The 19,684-nt window shown below is 42.4% G+C and overlaps 1 long non-coding RNA gene across 2 annotated transcripts; it reads right to left on the bottom strand.

The window, feature by feature from the left end:
• Positions 1–1,108: 1,108 nt before the first annotated feature.
• LOC123070482 (uncharacterized) lies at positions 1,109–6,105 on the bottom strand. 2 transcript variants are annotated; one of them, XR_006433751.1, is made up of 5 exons: positions 5,753–6,105; positions 4,579–4,739; positions 3,450–3,534; positions 3,280–3,374; positions 1,109–1,164 (listed from the first exon to the last, which is right to left on the bottom strand). It is a non-coding gene; the product is annotated as an uncharacterized lncRNA (long non-coding RNA). The 2 variants fall into 2 exon arrangements; XR_006433750.1 differs by lacking the exon at positions 1,109–1,164 and having other exon boundaries at positions 2,550–3,374.
• Positions 6,106–19,684: the final 13,579 nt, after the last annotated feature.

Raw genomic sequence — 19,684 nt, 5'->3', positions numbered from 1 at the left:
TTGCATCTTTACTTTTTGCATCTATCTTATAAAATACCAAAAATATATCTATCTTATCATACTATCTTTATCAGATCTCACTTTCGCAAGTGGCCGTGAAGGGATTGACAACCCCTTTATTGTGTTGCTTGCGAGTTCTTAGTTTGTTTGTGTAGGTGCGTGGGACTTTTGAGGAGCCTCCTACTGGATTGATACCTTGGTTCTCAAAGCTGAGGGAAATACTTATGCTACACTTTGCTGCATCACCCTCTCCTCTTCAAGGAAAACCAACGCAAGCTCAAGACGTAGCAAGAAGGATTTCTGGCACCATTGTCGGGGAGGTCTTCGCCCAAGTCTAGACATACCAAGTACCCATGACAAACCCATCTCCCTCGCATTTACATTATTTGTCATTTTCCTCTCGTTTTCCTCTCCCCCACTTCACCCTTCACTACTGGAATCTGGCACTGCCATCTGCCATGATAGATGGCGAAGGCATGGTTGGCGGATGGCAAAGGCTTTGCCATCTGCCAGCAGATGGCAAACAGTTTGTCTGAAACCCTTCCGGCAAAGGCTTCTTTGCCGTCTGCTGGCTGATGGCAAAGAGCCTGTGGCTTTGCCATCAGCTGGCAGATCGCAAAGCCTCTTAACGGGGTTAGCCCCGTTAGAAGGTTAACGACATACTTTGCCATCTGCCAGCAGATGGCAAAGGTTGCAGGCTCTTTGCCGTCTACCAGCAGATGGCAAAGGTTGCATGCTTTGTCGTCTGCCAGCACATGGCAAAAGAGCTTTGCCATCTGCTGGCAGATGGCAAAGAGCCCATATAGGCCAGCCCAAATTTTACATGTAGATGACACGTGGCCTCTTTCCATCTGCCAGCTGATAGCAAAGTGACTATATTGCCCCATTTAATTTTGTTTTTTCTTATATCAATTCATTTTCATAGAAAATCAAACACAAATATATTTATATGACCAATATAGCATATTCAACACATATTACCAATAGTCATGAACACATATATATCCAACACATGTTACCAATAGTAGCAAGTTTCATCCGTACATATACATAGTTTCATAAATATTACACAGTTTCATCCATAGGTAGCAAGTTTCACAAGGTGAAAACAAAAACTAAATACAAGCACTCCATCAACCCAAGCTTCCGTGATCTTCAGCAAATCTGTAAAATGGGAAAGAAGAAAGTTAGAAGAAGAAGACTAGAAGAAGAAGATTATTATGATGCAACTAAAATGTGAAGATTATTATGATGCAACTTATATCTGTAAAATAGGTCATTTTGGAGCTAAGTATGGTTATTATGTCATTTTTGAGCTAGCTAAGCATACTAAGTCATTTTGGTGTAAAACATGCTAAGGTCATTCTAGAGCTAAGTAAGGTTATTATGTCATTTTGGAGCTAGCTAAGCATGTGGAGTCATTTAGGAGCTAAAATATGTCATTTCTTAAGCATATTATGTCATTTTAGAGTTAGCTAAGCATATTAAGTCATTTTGGAGGAAAAGATGCTAAGTATTGGTCATTTTAGAGCTATACTAGGTTAAATAGGTCATTTTTAAGCTAACTAAGCAAGTCTTCTTCCATGGGCAATTATATGTAGCATTATCAAGAGTCACAAACAGAGAAGGATTAAAGGTGTTGATCGACAACACGGAGTACCCAAGCGAAGTTTGGATAATAACCACTTTGATAAACATGATTCTGAAATCATATTAGCCGACAAGATTCCATAAGCAAGATAAGAAACCATATGTGTAGCTAATTCGGATCTTGCATTTGTGTGTGCACCATATAACACTAGAATCTAACGCGCGCTTCGCTGCGCCATTCTTCGGTCCTAGGATTCACATTTCCGCCCTCTTGCAGGCATATTGTTAGCCATAATCCAACATGCAACAGATTTGAGATTTGAATGCAAAGGGCATTAAAAAATCTACAACTGAAAATTCATAAGAAGAAAAAGGTGGCAGGACATCTCTAGGCCAGTCTAGCTCTACCATTGCCTTCACCATCGGTCAAAATGAGCAGAGGTAACTGAAGTTGCTAGGGGACTCCTCCAATATCTATCTCAAATAGCAAGTCCACACGCACCATATCTGAGCTAGATTATGCACCCCCGGGCTGAATTACTACTCGGGCAATGCCAGGTTAAATTACTACTTGGACATCCTTGTTCAAAGAATTAAAGTTCAGTTGGTTGGTTTGAGACCGACAGTTGCTTTTTCTTAGCTTTTTAGAATCTATTGTTCATTCTGTATGTCTACGACTTTGTAGCGATGGAAAAGTAGTCGATCACATCTAGTGGCCGAGTGTTCCATTTAGCAAGTTGGACAGTTGAAGGTGCTTGGCTTGGATAGTTGGAGGTGGTTAATTGTTTATCACCGACATAATTGAATTATTGTTTTCTTATGTAGAACAAGGGATCCAGCGGTGGCATTCCACTGGACAGAAAGTGAGCCGCCTCACTAAAATGAAAATGACGATAATTGAGAACGATGATAATCATCAAGGCAACAGAGTTCCAGCTAACACTTTTATCAGACATCCAATCATTGAATGTTCTATCTTCCGTTTTTCTAAGGACCAAATAGTAGACTAATCGACTGTGAGTATGCATACTTACATTTTAAACTTGTACACCAAGAGCATGTTTCCCAAATAAAAATAGTTCAGGTTAGAAACAGTTTTGTACACTCTGAAAGACAAAAAAATCAACCTTCTGATAAGACAGTTCCATCTTTGGCATATAACACAAAAGAATCTTTGGTGAAAAGCCCATAAAAATCGAAAGCCAAGCACTCGTGCACTATACAATTTTCCTGTACACGCCAGATGGAAGCCATCATCAATGGTGGCCGCAGCTCCACCTACAAACTGACTTTCTTGTTGCAATCACCAGAATATGAGATGATTGTAAAGAGCTCGGTATCATGTCTATGGATGCTTCTATAACTCGAATTCAACATTCAAAACTCAGCATGTTTATTAATTAGCCTAATTCAGTTCTACCTAGAACCATCAGCAAACACTAAATGTATGTCAACATTGGACTTCACTCATGATCCAAGACATAACATGTCATGCTTTGACTCTGATTAAAGATATTTGAAATAGATTAACACAGAAACATAGGATCTATCATACTCGAAGCATCCACTTTTTAAACCTTGATATTTTGGTTCTTATCACAAACTCTAAACATGTGGCAGCATAAGATTTATCCTCAACCTCGACTGAAACAGTTTTCAGTTCCGTCACTAACTCTGCTAGAAACTAACCTCTAAGCTCTCAAAATGTGTGGAGCATCTCATCCTTTATAGCAATCTGATATTGAAGAAAGCACTTCCTCCAGAAAATTTAATTTCCTTGATACCTGAAGCAGAATACTTATCTACACAAGGGAGTGGTAAAATATAAGAAACCTAACATGATAAGATCAACGGATTACCTCAGTCAGGAAAAATGCAGACATGTATTCCCCTTCGTGCTTCTTTGCAACCTCCTCTCTTTGTTGCCAGGTTAAGTAAGACAATCTGCAGTTACAAAAAACGATAGGTGAAAATCATGATTGTTTGCCCCAATTGATCGACCAACGATGGTCCGATACAAAACAGAGGAATAAAACAGCGACCAGGGCGATCGTTCTACGAAATATATGATAATCTCATACTTCAGGAATGCATTTTCCATTTTAGTACAATCAAAAATAAAAATATGAATTAGAAGGAAATGCATTATTTTCCATTTTTTTAGTACTTCAGGAATGTAGCAGGACAAGTTGGATAACGTGACATCAGACCAGCAACTTCCTTGAATCAAGCATGCTTATATCATTTCATAATATGAGCTTGCGCACAAGACTCAAATGGGAGCATGAGGTAGGCCGTTTCTTCTAGCTAGTTATAAGATTGATGTGGTGTATTGATAAAAATATAATGGAATTATCACCATGAACTCTACCCTATGCAAGGTACATATATAGAAAGAACTATAGAGGGACCATGTTAAAACTGTTCTAGAAGGGGAGATAAGAACAGCCTAGAATCCTTCCTCCTGAAGCCTCGTATAGTGCATGCGCTTGAGATCGCGCTTGAGATCTCTTCCTATCAAGCTCCTCACTAAAAGAGAATAATAATAGTAATAAAAAATCACAGATAATAAATAGTACTGCATCGGTAATGTATACATAAGGGGCCTTGCAAACAGGTCTAAACTGCAGAAAGATATTTTTATGTTCATCCTCTTTTCTGGCAAGAGCTATTAATTGTTTCAAATGGTGGATTATGTAGATTATCATTTGTGATTATAATCACAAGGACAGTACATTGTAATAGATATAAAAATAGAACATGGTAGTATAATTTATTTTTAATAGTCCCTGACATGAAAACATGACAAAGGGGGGAATTTCCCTGTCCAACAATGTCTACCGTCATTAAAAAGAACGACAATTGATCACCAAACCTATGGAGTACTGAAATTTCCTTTCATTCCAGAACTTGTACTACTCAAGACAACAACATTTCAAGTGCAATTAAATATGTTTAACAAAATGAATGGTAAATAAATAAACATACCCAGGGGATGCACCTTCTACCCGTCCTTTAGAATGTAGAGTGTTTATCCATATGGTACACATATGACATCTCTTCCTCGGAACTTAGTGTTTGCCCATATGGCACAAAATAGCATCAGAAGATTTACAGCTCGACGCCACAGAGCATAGACAAAAATTCACCTACAGGTTGGAAGCATAGGTAAAAAAAACTTGATTTAATCACCATACATATAACCACTGTACCTCATTCCTCCAATGAAATCAGTCAATGGTTCTACTAACTTCTTTATTATAAAATGCAGCCGAGCAATGTGGTGTGTTCAAATTTCAATTGCACTTGGAGCAACGCAATCAGGTTGTTCCGAGCAGTACCATATGGTCCATAGATAGCACATAGCTACCTCCAATACCTAACTGCTATACAAAAAAATACTGGAAATAGTAAGAGCGAAGAGCAGACCTGCAAACGAAATCGCTGGAAGAAAGAGCATCACGAGTTCAGTCATTTCCTGCCAACCGGGGGTTCGGCAGGAAGTCAACGGCGGCGTATGATGATGTAGTATGAGGATGAAACAGAGAAGGGTTGTGGTGACATATTTAAGGTACTTGCAGCTCTCAACAAGCGACGACACGAGGCGCCCCTGAATGGGCGCGAGGTCGAGGAGCGGGCGGTGCCAGGCAACTGGAAGCCGCTACCCGGAGGGATCTAGCGGCGCGGGACGGCCGGGTGCGAGCTCAAGGCGCCGGACCTCTTAATCATCTCACTTTAAATCTCTCATTGCCTAGCAGAGACCACGCACAAGCCACCACAGCCCCAGCACGGCAACACATGCATGCGCCGCCCAGCCATCACACCACCACCCCGCCTCCGACCACGCTTCTGCCGACCCGCTCTACCGCCGTCCACTATGCATCTCCCTCCGTTGTAGCCCCAGCAAGAAATACTAACAAAACGCGGCATCCCGGCGACCGGGGCCTGTCGACGAACAAGCGGATCACAACCCATTCTCCCAGAAAAAAACAGAGATGAACCAGGTCGTGTCACTAGGCACTAGGCACGCGGCATCCACCATCTCCACCCAGCAGCCGGATCACGGTCGGAGCGCCATTCGCGGGATCCCAGGGCCCGACACCAACCCCGAACCAGACCAAAGGAAATCTACGGTAGAGAGGGAGGAGAGGGGGGAGCGCACCGTATCCAGCATCGAGGGAGGTGGTGTGGAAGACGCCGGCGTAGGCGGATCCGTCGTGGACCTGGACCTCGACAGGGCGGGCCGTGGACGAGGGGGAGGGCCAGCAACGGGGCGGGGGAGCGACGTGGCCGGCGATAGGGCGGGGGAGCGACAGGGCCCGCGACAGGGTGGAGAGGGAGGGCCGGCGACGGGGCGGGGGAGGGCCGGCGACGGGGCGGGGAGCGACGGCGACGGGGCAGGGGAGTGACGCGGCCGGCGACAGGGCGGGGGAGCGACGGGGCCGGCGAGAGGGTGGCAGACGGCGAGCCTAGAGCGCCATCGATGGGGGCTATTCGGTGCGTGGATGAGGAGATGCGAACGTCGTTTTTTTACCTGGATGGGTGGGGAGAGAGGGAGGGGATAACCCCACAGTTTTTTTACCTGGAAAAAAATAACCCCATCTCTTTGCCATCTGCCAGCAGATGGCAAAGAACCTTTGTCGTCTGCTGGCAGATGGCAAAGAGGTGGGGCTGGTACGACGGTACACTCTTGACGGCCACAGTATTTGCCAACCTCTTGCCATCTGCTGGCAGATGGCAAAGATTATTTGCCATCCACTAGCAGATGGCAAAGAATTGGCTGATGGCAACCATGTTCTTTGCCGTCTGCCAGTTCTTTGCCATCTATTTTTTATAAGCAGATGGCAAAGACATTCTTTGCCATCAGCTGGCAGATGGCAAAGAGCTGGCTGATGGCAACTTCCCTGTTTCCAGTAGTGCTTGCTGTTTTATTCGCCCTCTCTTTCCCAATCTCCTCCTCTCTCTTTCGCTTGCCGTTTTTCTGTTTGCTCGTGTGTTAGCTCGTTTACCCTTTCATCATGTCTAGTTCCCTATCCGCTCCTATGTCTCCCGAGTTTGAAGTTCTTCACTTCAAGCAAAGGCAAGGAGAAAATTCAAAAGATGCTTGGTATAGGATGATGGAATCTTATCGCAAGTGCACCCTAGAGGTGAACTTTAGAATTGTTCTTCGTAATTTTTATGTTGGGTTAAATATGACGCATAGACAACTCTTGGGTTGCATCGCCAAGGGAAATTTCATTAAAATTGATCCCAGTATTGCGCATGAAATTATAGAGGGAATAGTGGGAACACTACCTCAAAAGGGAGGATCACATCCTACCCAAGAAGAAACCCAAGTATTTGGAAAGATTTGCGAAGTAAAATTTTTTTTACAAAAATCTGTTGAGCCTCTTAAAAGTGTTAGCGGAAATCTTCACCGCATGAATATGTTGATTACTCTTTGCAATAAGCGGTTGGATTATTTAGATCTAAAAATTTCCGAGTATGAAGGGAAGCGGAAAGAACCTCCCGGATTCGAGCATGACTCCGCTAAAAAACTAAAAATACAAGATGACACTCGTTAGATCTATCTTCGCTTTTATGCCTAGCTAGGGGCGTTAAACGATAGCGCTAGTTGGGAGGCAACCCAATTTTCTTTTTGTTCTTTGTTTTTGCTCCTGTTTAGTAATAAATCTTGCATCTACCTTCTTTTTAGATGTGTTTTTATCTTTTAATTAGTATTTGTGCCAAGTAGAACCTATAGGATAACCTACGATGATAGTTGATTTGATTCTGCTGAAAAACAAAAACTTTGCGCGCACGAATATAATTTTGTTAAATCACGGGAACGTGATTTTGCATTGATTATTTTTGCCGCTGTTCAATAGACACATTTTCCAGGACTTCCTATTTTGGTAGGATTTTTAGAGTTCCAGAAGTTTGCGTTAGTTACAGATTGCTACAGACTGTTCTGTTTTTGACAGATTCTATTTTTCGTGTGTTGTTTGCTTATTTCAATGCATCTATGGCTAGTAATTCAGTCTATGAACCATAAAGAAGCTGGAATACAGTAGGTTTAACACCAAATTAAATAAACAATGCTTTCATTGCAGTACTTTATGTGGCGGTTTTGTTTTCTTTCACTAACAGAGCTTATAAGATTTCCTGTTGAGTTTTGTGTTGTGAAGTTTTCAAGTTTTGGGTAAAGCTTTTATGGACTATGGAATAAAGGGTGGCAAGAGCCTAAGCTTAGGGATGCCCATGGCACCCCAAGATATTCAAGAATAGCCAAAAGCCTAAGCTTGGGGATGCCCCGGGAAGGCATCCCCTCTTTCGTCTTCATTCATTGGTAACTTTACTTGGAGATATATTTTTATTCACTACATGATATGTGTTTTGCTTGGAGCGTCGTGTATTATATTAGTCTTTGCCCTTTAGTTTACCACAATCATACTTGATGTACACACCTTTCGGGAGAAGCCTATTTGATTAGAATTTGCTAGAATACTCTATGTGCTTCACTTATATCTTTTGAGCTTAATAGTTTTCGCTCTAGTGCTTCACTTATATATTTTAGAGCACGGTGGTGTCTTAATTTTGAAGAAATTGCTAGTCTCTCATGCTTCACCTATATTATTTTGAGAGTCTTTTAGAACAGCATGGTATTTGCTATGGTCATAAAGTTGGTCCTAGAATGATGAGCATCCATGTTGGGTATAATAAAAACTATCATAGAAAAGTGAATTGGATGCCATGATCAACTTGATACTTGATAATTGTTTTGAGATATGGAGGTAGTGATATTAAAGTCATGCTAGTTGGGTGATTATGAATTTAAAAGAATGCTTGTGTTGAAGTTAGCAAGTCCCGTAGCATGCACGTATGGTTAAAGTTGTGTAACAAATTTGAAACATGAAGTGTACTTGGCTTGTGCATCCTTATGAGTGGCGGTCGGAGACGAGCGATGGTCTTTTCCTACCAATCTATCCCCCTAGGAGCATGTGCGTAGTACTTGATTTTTGATGACTTCTAAATTTTTGCAAAAAGTATATGAGTTCTTTTGACTAATGTGGTGCGACATTAGTAAAAAATACTAGTGGCGTGCTACTAATGGCGCACCGGTAGTGCGCCATTAGTAGGCAAAACCGGTGCGCCATTAGTAGGCCTTTTCCTAGTAGTGACCTTTGTTAGCCTCTTCGGTATCGTGCATTGCCCATTCTCACCTTGAGAGTTGGTGCAAACTTCGCCGGTGTATCCAAACCCCGTGATACAATATGCTCTATCACACATAAACCTCCTTTTATCTTCCTCAAAACAGCTACCATACCTACCTATTATGGCATTTCCATAGCAATTCCGAGATATATTGCCATGCAACTTTCCACCGTTCCGTTCATCATTTTCATGACATACTTTACTTTTGTCATATTGCCATTGCATGATCATGTAGTTGACATCGTATTTGTGGCAAAGCAACCAAGCATTATTTTTCATACATGTCACTCTTGATTCATTGCACCATCCCGGTACACCGCCGGAGGCATTCATATAGAGTCATATCTTGTTCTAGTTTTGAGTTGTATTTCTTATGTTGTAATCAATAGAAGTGTGATGATCATCATTATTAGAACATTACCCGAAGAAAAAAAAGATAAGAAAGGCCAAAAAGAAAAAAGAAAGGCCCAAAAAAATAAAATAAAGAAAATAAATAAAATAAATAAAAAGGGAAATGTAACTATCTCTTTTTCCACACTTGTGCTTCAAAATAGCACCTTGTTCTTCATGTAGTGAGTCTCATATATTGTGCTTCAATGTAGCACCTTGTTCTTCATATAGTGAGTCTCATAAGTTGTCTTTTTCATACTAGTGGGAATTTTTCATTATAGAACTTGGCTTGTATATTCCTACGATGGGCTTCCTCAAATGCCCTAGGTCTTCGTGAGCAAGCAAGTTGGATGCACACCCACTAGTTTTCTTTTGTTAAGCATTTATAGCTCGAGTGCATCCGTTGCATAGCAATCCCTACTCCTCATGTTGACATCAATTGATGGGCATCTCCATAGCCCGTTGATTATCCTCGTCAATGTGAGACTTTCTCATTTTTTGTCTTCTCCACACAATCCCCATCATCATATTCTATTCCACCCATAGTGCTATATCCATGGCTCACGCTCATGTATTGCGTGAAGGTTGAAAAAGTTTGAGATTATTTAAGTATGAAACAATTGCTTGGCTTGTCATCGGGGGTATAGAAGTTGGGAACATCTTTGTGTGACGAAAATGAAGCATAGCCTAACTATATGATTTTGTAGGGATGAACTTTCTTTTGCCATGTTATTTTGAGAAGACATGATTACTTTGATTAGTATGCTTGAAGTATTACTATTTCTTATGTCAATATGAACTTTTATTTTGTATTCATGTAGTTCTAAACATTCATGCCACAATAAAGAAAATTACATTATGAATTATGCTAGGTAGCATTCCACATCAAAAATTCTCTTTTTATCATATACCTACTCGAGGACGAGTAGGAATTAAGCTTGGGGATGCTTGATATGTCTCCAACATATCTATAATTTTTTATTGTTCCATGCTATTATATTACCCCTTTTGGATGTTTATGGGCTTTATTTTACATATTTATATCCTTTTTGGGACTAACCTACTAACCGGAGGCCCAGCCCATATTGCTGTTTTTTTACCTATTTCAGTATTTCGAAGAAAAGGAATATCAAATGGAGCCCAAACGGAATGAAACCTTCGGGAGCGTGATTTTTGGAACAAATCTGATCCGGAGAGCTTGGAGTGCAAGTCAAGAAGCTCCCGAGGGCCCCATGAGATAGCCCCCCCCTTTAGGGCACCCCCTGTCTCGTGGGCCCCATGGGCGTCCACCGACGTACTTCTTCCTCCTATATATACCTATGTACCCCGAAAACATCCAGGAGAACCACGAAACACAATTTCCATCGCCATAACCTTCTGTATCCGCGAGAACTCATCTTGCAGCCTTCGCCAGCACTCTGCCAGAGGGGGAATCAACCACGGAGGGCTTCTACATCAACATCCTTGCCCCTCCGATGAGTTGTGAGTAGTTTACCACAGACCTACGGGTCCATAGTTATTAGCTAGATGGCTTCTTCTCTCTTTTTGGATCTCAATACAATGTTCTCCCCCTCTCTTGTAGAGATCTATTCGATGTAAACTCTTTTTGCGGCGTGTTTGTCGAGATCCGATGAATTGTGGGTTTATGATCAAGTTTATCTATGAATAATATTTGAATCTTCTTTGAATTCTTTTATGTATGATTGAGTTATCTTTGCAAGTCTCTTCGAATTATCAGTTTGGTTTGGCCTACTAGATTGGTTCTTCTGGCCATGGGAGAAGTGCTTAGCTTTGGGTTCAATCTTGCGGTGTTCTGACCCAGTGATAGAAAGGGTTGCAAGACACGTATTGATTGTTGCCATCGAGGATAACAAGATGGGGTTTATATCATATTGCATGTGTTTATCCCTCTACATCATGTCATCTTGCTTAATGTGTTACTCTGTTCTTATGAACTTAATACTCTATATGCAGGCAGGAGTCGGTCGATATGTGGAGTAATAGTAGTAGATGCAGTTAGGAGTCGGTCTACTTGTTATGGACGTGATGCCTATATACATGATCATGCCTAGATAATCTCATAACTATGCGCTTTTCTATCAATTGCTCGACAACAATTTGTTCACCCACCGTAATACTTGTGCTATCTTGACAGAAGCCTCTAGTGAAACCTATGGCCCTCGGGTCTATCTCTTATCATATTTTCTTTCCATCTACCTTTATTTGCATCTTTACTTTTTGCATCTATCTTATAAAATACCAAAAATATATCTATCTTATCATACTATCTTTATCAGATCTCACTTTTGCAAGTGGCCGTGAAGGGATTGACAACCCCTTTATTGCGTTGGTTGCGAGTTCTCAGTTTGTTTGTGTAGGTGCGTGGGTCTTTTAAGGAGCCTGCTACTGGATTGATACCTTGGTTCTCAAAACTGAGGGAAATACTTACGCTACACTTTGCTGCATCACCCTCTCCTCTTCGAGGAAAACCAACGTAAGCTCAAGACGTAGCAGTATACTACATGCATATATGGCTGGTGGAAAGCTCTATGGTTACTGTTTTGCGTAAAGCCAATTTTTCCCTACTGCAAAGGAATAAATTTTATTTAACTATCATGGTGGTTGTTAAACATTGAGAGTGTAGACACCCTCTCAATCCCAATTAAGCATCATCATTAAAACCCAACAATATTAATTAGAGTAACATGATGAGATTCACATGATAATCCAAGTACTAGATACTCAAGATGTCCATAACCGGGGACACGGCTAACCATGATTAGTTTATACACTCTGCAGAGGTTTGCGCACTTTTCCCCACAAGACCCGATCTCCTCCATTGGAATTCTCACACTACATGGTCTTTGAGAAACGGATGACCGAGATATAGTATTTCAGAAGTGCTAGCACCTTACGATGGGTAGACCATTACACCTACTTTCCCCTACATCTGCTAGTCTACCACTGTAAGAGTTCGCATGACTTGATCAACTATGCTAGAGCCCATAGTAGCTTGTCGCTGCACACGGAAGTTTCTAGCATGAATAATCTCATGATCCCTTTGAGCCTGGGTGGCGGTCCATAAAAAAACAGGCAATTGCTGGAATACCCAGGTGCCTCAATCCACCCAGATGTGTATTAAAGTTGCCACCTTAAATAAACCATTAAATTAACAATCTTACATCTGTCATGGATACACTCACCCAATCCATGTCACCTAGCATAGCATGGCATAATAAGCAAACGTAGAGTAACTCCCAAGGGTTTGACAATAAAACAGGTAATAGGCACTACCTCATCTACTTCCCAAAACCCACATATTAATCAGATCCTAATCATGCAATTGTTTGAGGGTTGATCTAATGCAATAAAACTGGGTAGTAAATAGATATGATTAAAGTGTTACTTGCCTTGCTGATGATCCGTGAAACCTAGAGATTCAAAGTAGCAAGCGGCGCACTCCGGGTACTCTATCGCAAACAAACAAGCATACAATAAGAACTCATATAATGCACAAGTAAAACTTGAATAAGAGAACTAACCAGTAAGTTCAACTTAAGAACTCCGGTTTGCAAAAAGAATCAAACAAAACGAAGCAACGAAAGTCAAACGGCGAAAGAAACAAGCTTCGTTTACTAATCTGGACCTAAGTCAAATTTTACAGAAGCAAAAACTTGTTTGAGTTGGTTAAACGGAAAGAGGGTTTCGAGAGGAAACTCTAGGCGCTTGAATCGCCTGATTCCGATAAACGAGCGAAAAGTTATACTAGAACGAAAATCAGATCAGAAATCGCGATCAGAAATAACCGCGGAAAATCCGAGAAAAAGAAAACATGACGAACGGGTTAACGAACGAACGTTTGTTAACTGAGACTAAACAGAGAACTCGTTCGGTAAAACGAAGAAACGAGCGAACGCTCGCTAAGAAAATAAACTAGAAAAACCAATTTATAAAAAAACGAATCTAGGGTTTCTAAAGAAAAACCAGATCGGGTATTTTTTTTTAAAAAAACGGACCATGGCTGCAGCGGCGGTGGTTACCTCCGGCTCGGCTCTGGCGGGGCTCCGGTGGGACGGTGGGACAGCGCGGGTGGCGGGGCTGCGGCGGTGGCAGCGAAAAACAGCGGCGGCGGCGGTTGCGGCTGCGGGGCGGTGGTTGGCGGGGTGGGGTGGTGGCAGCGGGGTATTTATGAGGGGGGGCTTGGGAGAGGGGCAAGGCGGCGGCGGCTCGGGGTCGAACTCCCCGAGTCCAGCGGCGACACGGGAGGCGGCGGCGCTTGCGAGGCCGGCCTGGCTCGACTGGGCCTTGGCCCAGTCGGGCACTGCGCGTTTTTTTAATAGTTCTGCCGAACAGAAAATCCTAGAGAAAAATAAAAATCTAAAAATTCCAAAACAAACTTTCACCGTCTAAATAAAATATTTAAAACAAGATGAACTTTCGACCCTCATGCAATACATGAGCGTGAGCCATGGATATAGCACTATGGGTGGAATAGAAGGTGGTAGTAGACAAAAGAAGGGAGAAAGTCTCACATTAACTAGGCAAATCAATGGGTTATGGAGATATCCATTGATACGTATCCAACGTATCTATAATTTTTTATTGTTCCATGCTGTTATATTATCAATCTTGGATGTTTTATACATTTACAAGCAAGTATATATCATTTTTTGGGACTAACCTATTAACTTAAAGCCCAGTGCCAGTTGATCTTTTCTGCTTGGTTTTAGTTATGTCGAATATCCATACCAAATGAAGTCCAAATGCTATGAAACTTTTTGGAGTTCTTTTTCTGGCAATAAGAGACCCTAGAAGCTTTGGGAGGGGATGAGAAGATGAAGCAGTGGCCCACGAGGCACCAGGGCATGGCCCGGGGGGAACCCTGGTGGTTCGTGGGGCCCACGTAGCTCCGTTTGACCTAACTTCACCTCTATAAATTCCCTAAAATCATGAATGCAACAGAGAGCCAAACGAAAATCTTTTCCTGCCACCACAAGTTCCAGAACCACGAGATCCCATCTGGAGGGATTTTACGGCACTCTACTGGAGGGGGAATCGATCACGGAGGGGCTCTACGTCAACCTTGATGCCCTTCCGATGATGTGGGAGTAGTTTACCACAGAGCTTCGGGTCCATAGTTAGTAGCTAGATGGTTTCTTCTATCTCTTTGATCTTCAAGACAATGTTCTCCTTGATGTCCTTGGAGAACTATTCGATGTAATGACTTTTTGCGGTGTGTTTGTTGGGACCCGATGAATTGTGAGTTTATGATCACACTACATAAAAAATACACTTCCGTGATGATACGTGTTTGTCATAGTAGGTCACGTTTTTTGTCACGCATGTACATCCGTCAGGATTTTACAACAGAATCAACATAATCATACCTGTGCTGTCTTAGAAGTGTTCCATGACAATACCAGAATTATCAGCGTGGAAGTGTCCGCTTCCATGACGATAAATGGCGCGTCATGGAAGTTCTTTCGTCAAGGGTAACCGACACGTGGCATCCACCGGAACAGGTCACTGTTAAGCTATCAGGTTCCGTTGGATCTGATAACCTATTAACAACCCGGACCAACGGGGATTTTCCACGTGTAAAATCATCATTGGCTACAGGAAACACGTGTCGGCTCCTTAGTCGGCCAGATGTCGTCCGTCCAATGGAGGAGACATGCCTATGATACGTTGTGTTGGGGACGTAGTAATTTCAAAAAATTTCCTACGCACACGCAAGATCATGGTGATGACATAGCAACGAGAGGGGAGTGTTGTCCACGTACCCTCGTAGACCGTAAGCGGAAGCGTTATGACAACGCGGTTGATGTAGTCGTACGTCTTCACGATCCTACCGATCCAAGTACCGAACGTACGGCACCTACGAGTTCAGCACACGTTCAGCTCGATGACGATCCCCGGACTCCGATCCAGCAGGGTGTCTTGGATGAGTTCCGTCAGCACGACGGCGTGGTGATGATGATGATGTTCTACCGGCGCAGGGCTTCGCCTAAACTCCGCGACGATATGACCGAGGTGGAATATGGTGGAGGGGGGCACCGCACACGGCTAAGGAACGATCCGTAGATCAACGTGTGTGTTATGGGGTGCCCCCTGCCCCCATATATAAAGGAGGGAGGGGGAGGTGCGGCCGGCCCCCTTGGGGTGCGCCTGGAGGAGTCCTACTCCCACCGGGAGTAGGACTCCCCCCTCTTGCCTTGGTGGAGAAGGAAAGGGGGGAGGGGAAAGAGGAGGGGGCGCGCGACCTGCCCTGGCCGGCCCTCCTCTTCTCCCTCATGGCCCACTAAGGCCCATTAACCCCCGGGAGGGTTCCAGTAACCCCCTGGTGTTCCGATAAAATCCCGATTTCACCCGGAATCTTTCCGATGTCCAAACATAGGCTTCCAATATATCAATCTTTATTTCTCGACCATTTCGAGACTCCTCGTCATGTCTGTGATCACATTCGGGACTCCGAACAAACTTCGGTGCATCAAAACTTATAAACTCATAATAAAACTGTCATCGTAACGTTAAGCGTGCAGACCCTACGGGTTCGAGAACTATGTAGACATGACTTAGAACTATTCTCGGTCAATAACCAATAGCGGAACCTGGATGCCCATATTGGTTCCTACATATTCTATGAAGATCTTTATCGGTCAAACCGCATAACAACATACGTTGTTCCTTTTGTCATCGGTATGTTACTTGCCCGAGATTTGATCGTCGATATCCAATACCTAGTTCAATCTCGTTACCGGCAAGTCTCTTTACTCGTTACGTAATGCATCATCCCGTAACCAACTCATTTGGTCACATTGCTTGCAAGGCTTATAATGATGTGCATTACCGAGAGGGCCCAGAGATACCTCTCCGACAATCGGAGTGACAAAACCTAATCTCGAAATACGCCAACTCAACATGTACCTTCGGAGACACCTGTAGTACTCCTTTATAATCACCCAGTTACGTTGTGACGTTTGGTAGTACCCAAAGTGTTCCTCCGGTAAACGGGAGTTGCATAATTCTCATAGTTACAGGAACATGTATAAGTCATGAAGAAAGCAATAGCAATATACTAAACGATCAAGTGCTAGGCTAACGGAATGGGTCATGTCAATCACATCATTCTCCTAATGATGTGATCCCATTAATCAAATGACAACACATGTCTATGGTTAGGAAACATAACCATCTTTGATTAATGAGCTAGTCAAGTAGAGGCATACTAGTGACTATATGTTTGTCTATGTATTCACACATGTATCATGTTTCCGGTTAATACAATTCTAGCATGAATAATAAACATTTATCATGATATGAGGAAATAAATAATAACTTTATTATTGCCTCTAGGGCATATTTCCTTCAGTCTCCCACTTGCACTAGAGTCAATAATCTAGATTACATAGTAATGATTCTAACACCCATGGAGTCTTGGTGCTGATCATGTTTTGCTCGTGAGAGTGGCTTAGTCAACGGGTCTGCAACATTCAGATCCGTATGTATCTTGCAAATCTCTATGTCTCCCACTTGGACTTGGTCCCGAATGGAATTGAAGCGTCTCTTGATGTGCTTGGTCCTCTTGTGAAATCTGGATTCCTTTGCCAAGGCAATTGCACCAGTATTGTCACAGAAGATTTTCATTGGTCCCGATGCACTAGGTATGACACCTAGATCGGAAATGAACTCCTTCATCCAGACTCCTTCATTTGCTGCTTCCGAAGCAGCTATGTACTCCGCTTCACATGTAGATCCCGCCACGACGCTTTGTTTAGAACTGCACCAACTTACAGCTCCACCGTTTAATAAAAACACGTATCCGGTTTGCGATTTAGAATCGTCTGGATCAGTGTCAAAGCTTGCATCGACGTAACCATTTACGACTAGCTCTTTGTCACCTCCATATACGAGAAACATATCCTTAGTCCTTTTCAGGTATTTCAGGATGTTCTTGACCGCTGTCCAGTGATCCACTCCTGGATTACTTTGGTACCTTCCTGCCAAGCTTATTGCTAAGCATACGTCAGGTCTGGTACACAGCATTGCATACATGATAGAACCTATGGCTGAAGCATAGGGAACATCTTTCATTTTCTCTCTATCTTCTGCTGTGGTCGGGCATTGAGTTTGACTCAACTTCACACCTTGTAGTACGGGCAAGAACCCTTTCTTTGCCTGATCCATTTTGAACCTTTTCAAAATTTTATCAAGGTATGTGCTTTGTGAAAGTCCTATTAAGCGTCTTGATCTATCTCTATAGATCTTGATGCCCAATATGTAAGCAGCTTCACCGAGGTCTTTCATTGAAAAACTTTTATTCAAGTATCCCTTTATACTATCCAGAAATTCTATATCATTTCCAATTAATAATATGTCATCTACATATAATATCAGAAATGCTACAGAGCTCCCACTCACTTTCTTGTAAATACAGGCTTCTCCAAAAGTCTGTATAAAACCATATGCTTTGATCACACTATCAAAGCGTTTATTCCAACTCCGAGATGCTTGCACCAGTCCATAAATGGAACGCTGGAGCTTGCACACTTTGTTAGCACCTTTTGGATCAACAAAACCTTCTGGCTGCATCATATACAACTCTTCTTCCAGAAATCCATTCAAGAATGCAGTTTTGACATCCATTTGCCAAATTTCATAATCATGAAATGCAGCAATAGCTAACATGATTCGGACAGACTTAAGCATCGCTACGGGTGAGAAAGTCTCATCGTAGTCAACTCCTTGAACTTGTCGAAAACCTTTCGCAACAAGTCGAGCTTTATAGACAGTTACATTACCATCAGCGTCAGTCTTCTTCTTAAAGATCCATTTGTTCTCAATGGCCTGCCGATCATCGGGCAAGTCAACCAAAGTCCATACTTTGTTCTCATACATGGATCCCATCTCAGATTTCATGGCCTCTAGCCATTTTGCGGAATCTGGGCTCATCATCGCTTCCTCATAGTTCGTAGGTTCGTCATGGTCAAGTAACATGACTTCCAGAATAGGATTACCGTACCACTCTGGTGCGGATCTTATTCTGGTAGACCTTCGAAGTTCAGTAGAAATTTGATCTGAAGTTTCATGATCAATATCATTAGCTTCCTCACTAATTGGTGTAGGTGTCACAGGAACCGATTCATGTGATGAACTACTTTCCAATAAGGGAGCAGGTACAGTTACCTCATCAAGTTCTACTTTCCTCCCACTCACTTCTTTCGAGAGAAACTCCTTCTCTAGAAAGGATCCATTCTTAGCAACGAATGTCTTGCCTTCGGATCTGTGATAGAAGGTATACCCAACTGTTTCTTTTGGGTATCCTATGAAGACACATTTCTCCGATTTAGGTTCGAGCTTATCTGGTTGAAGTTTTTTCACATAAGCGTCGCAGCCCCAAACTTTAAGAAACGACAACTTTGGTTTCTTGCCAAACCACAGTTCATAAGGCGTCGTCTCAACGGATTTTGATGGTGCCCTATTTAACGTGAATGCGGCCGTCTCTAAAGCATAACCCCAAAACGATAGCGGTAAATCAGTAAGAGACATCATAGATCGCACCATATCTAGTAAAGTACGATTACGACGTTCGGACACACCATTTCGTTGTGGTGTTCCGGGTGGCGTGAGTTGCGAAACTATTCCGCATTGTTTTAAATGTAGACCAAACTCGTAACTCAAATATTCTCCTCCACGATCAGATCGTAGAAATTTTATTTTCTTGTTACGATGATTTTCCACTTCACTCTGAAATTCTTTGAACTTTTCAAATGTTTCAGACTTGTGTTTCATCAAGTAGATATACCCATATCTGCTCAAATCATCTGTGAAGGTGAGAAAATAACGATACCCGCCGCGAGCCTCAACATTCATTGGACCACAAACATCAGTATGTATGATTTCCAACAAATCTGTTGCTCTCTCCATAGTACCGGAGAACGGTGTTTTAGTCATCTTGCCCATGAGGCACGGTTCGCAAGTACCAAGTGATTCATAATCAAGTGATTCCAAAATTCCATCAGTATGGAGTTTCTTCATGCGCTTTACACCGATATGACCTAAACGGCAGTGCCACAAATAGGTTGCACTGTCATTATTAACTCTGCATCTTTTGGTTTCAACACTATGAATATGTGTATCACTACTATCGAGATTCAATAAAAATAGACCACTCTTCAAGGGTGCATGACCATAAAAGATATTACTCATATAAATAGAACAACCATTATTCTCTGATTTAAATGAATAACCGTCTCGCATCAAACAAGATCCAGATATAATGTTCATGCTCAACGCTGGCACCAAATAACAATTATTCAGGTCTAAAACTAATCCCGAAGGTAGATGTAGAGGTAGTGTGCCGACCGCGATCACATTGACTTTGGAACCGTTTCCCACGCGCATCGTCACCTCATCCTTGGCCAGTGCTCGCTTATTCCGTAGTCCCTGTTTCGAGTTGCAAATGTTAGCAACAGAACCAGTATCAAATACCCAGGTGCTACTGCGAGCT

The sequence above is a fragment of the Triticum aestivum genome, chromosome 3B (assembly GCF_018294505.1).
Source record: "Triticum aestivum cultivar Chinese Spring chromosome 3B, IWGSC CS RefSeq v2.1, whole genome shotgun sequence".
In the NCBI taxonomy this organism is placed as follows: domain Eukaryota; kingdom Viridiplantae; phylum Streptophyta; class Magnoliopsida; order Poales; family Poaceae; genus Triticum; species Triticum aestivum.
This window is presented reverse-complemented; position numbering and strand designations above follow the sequence as displayed.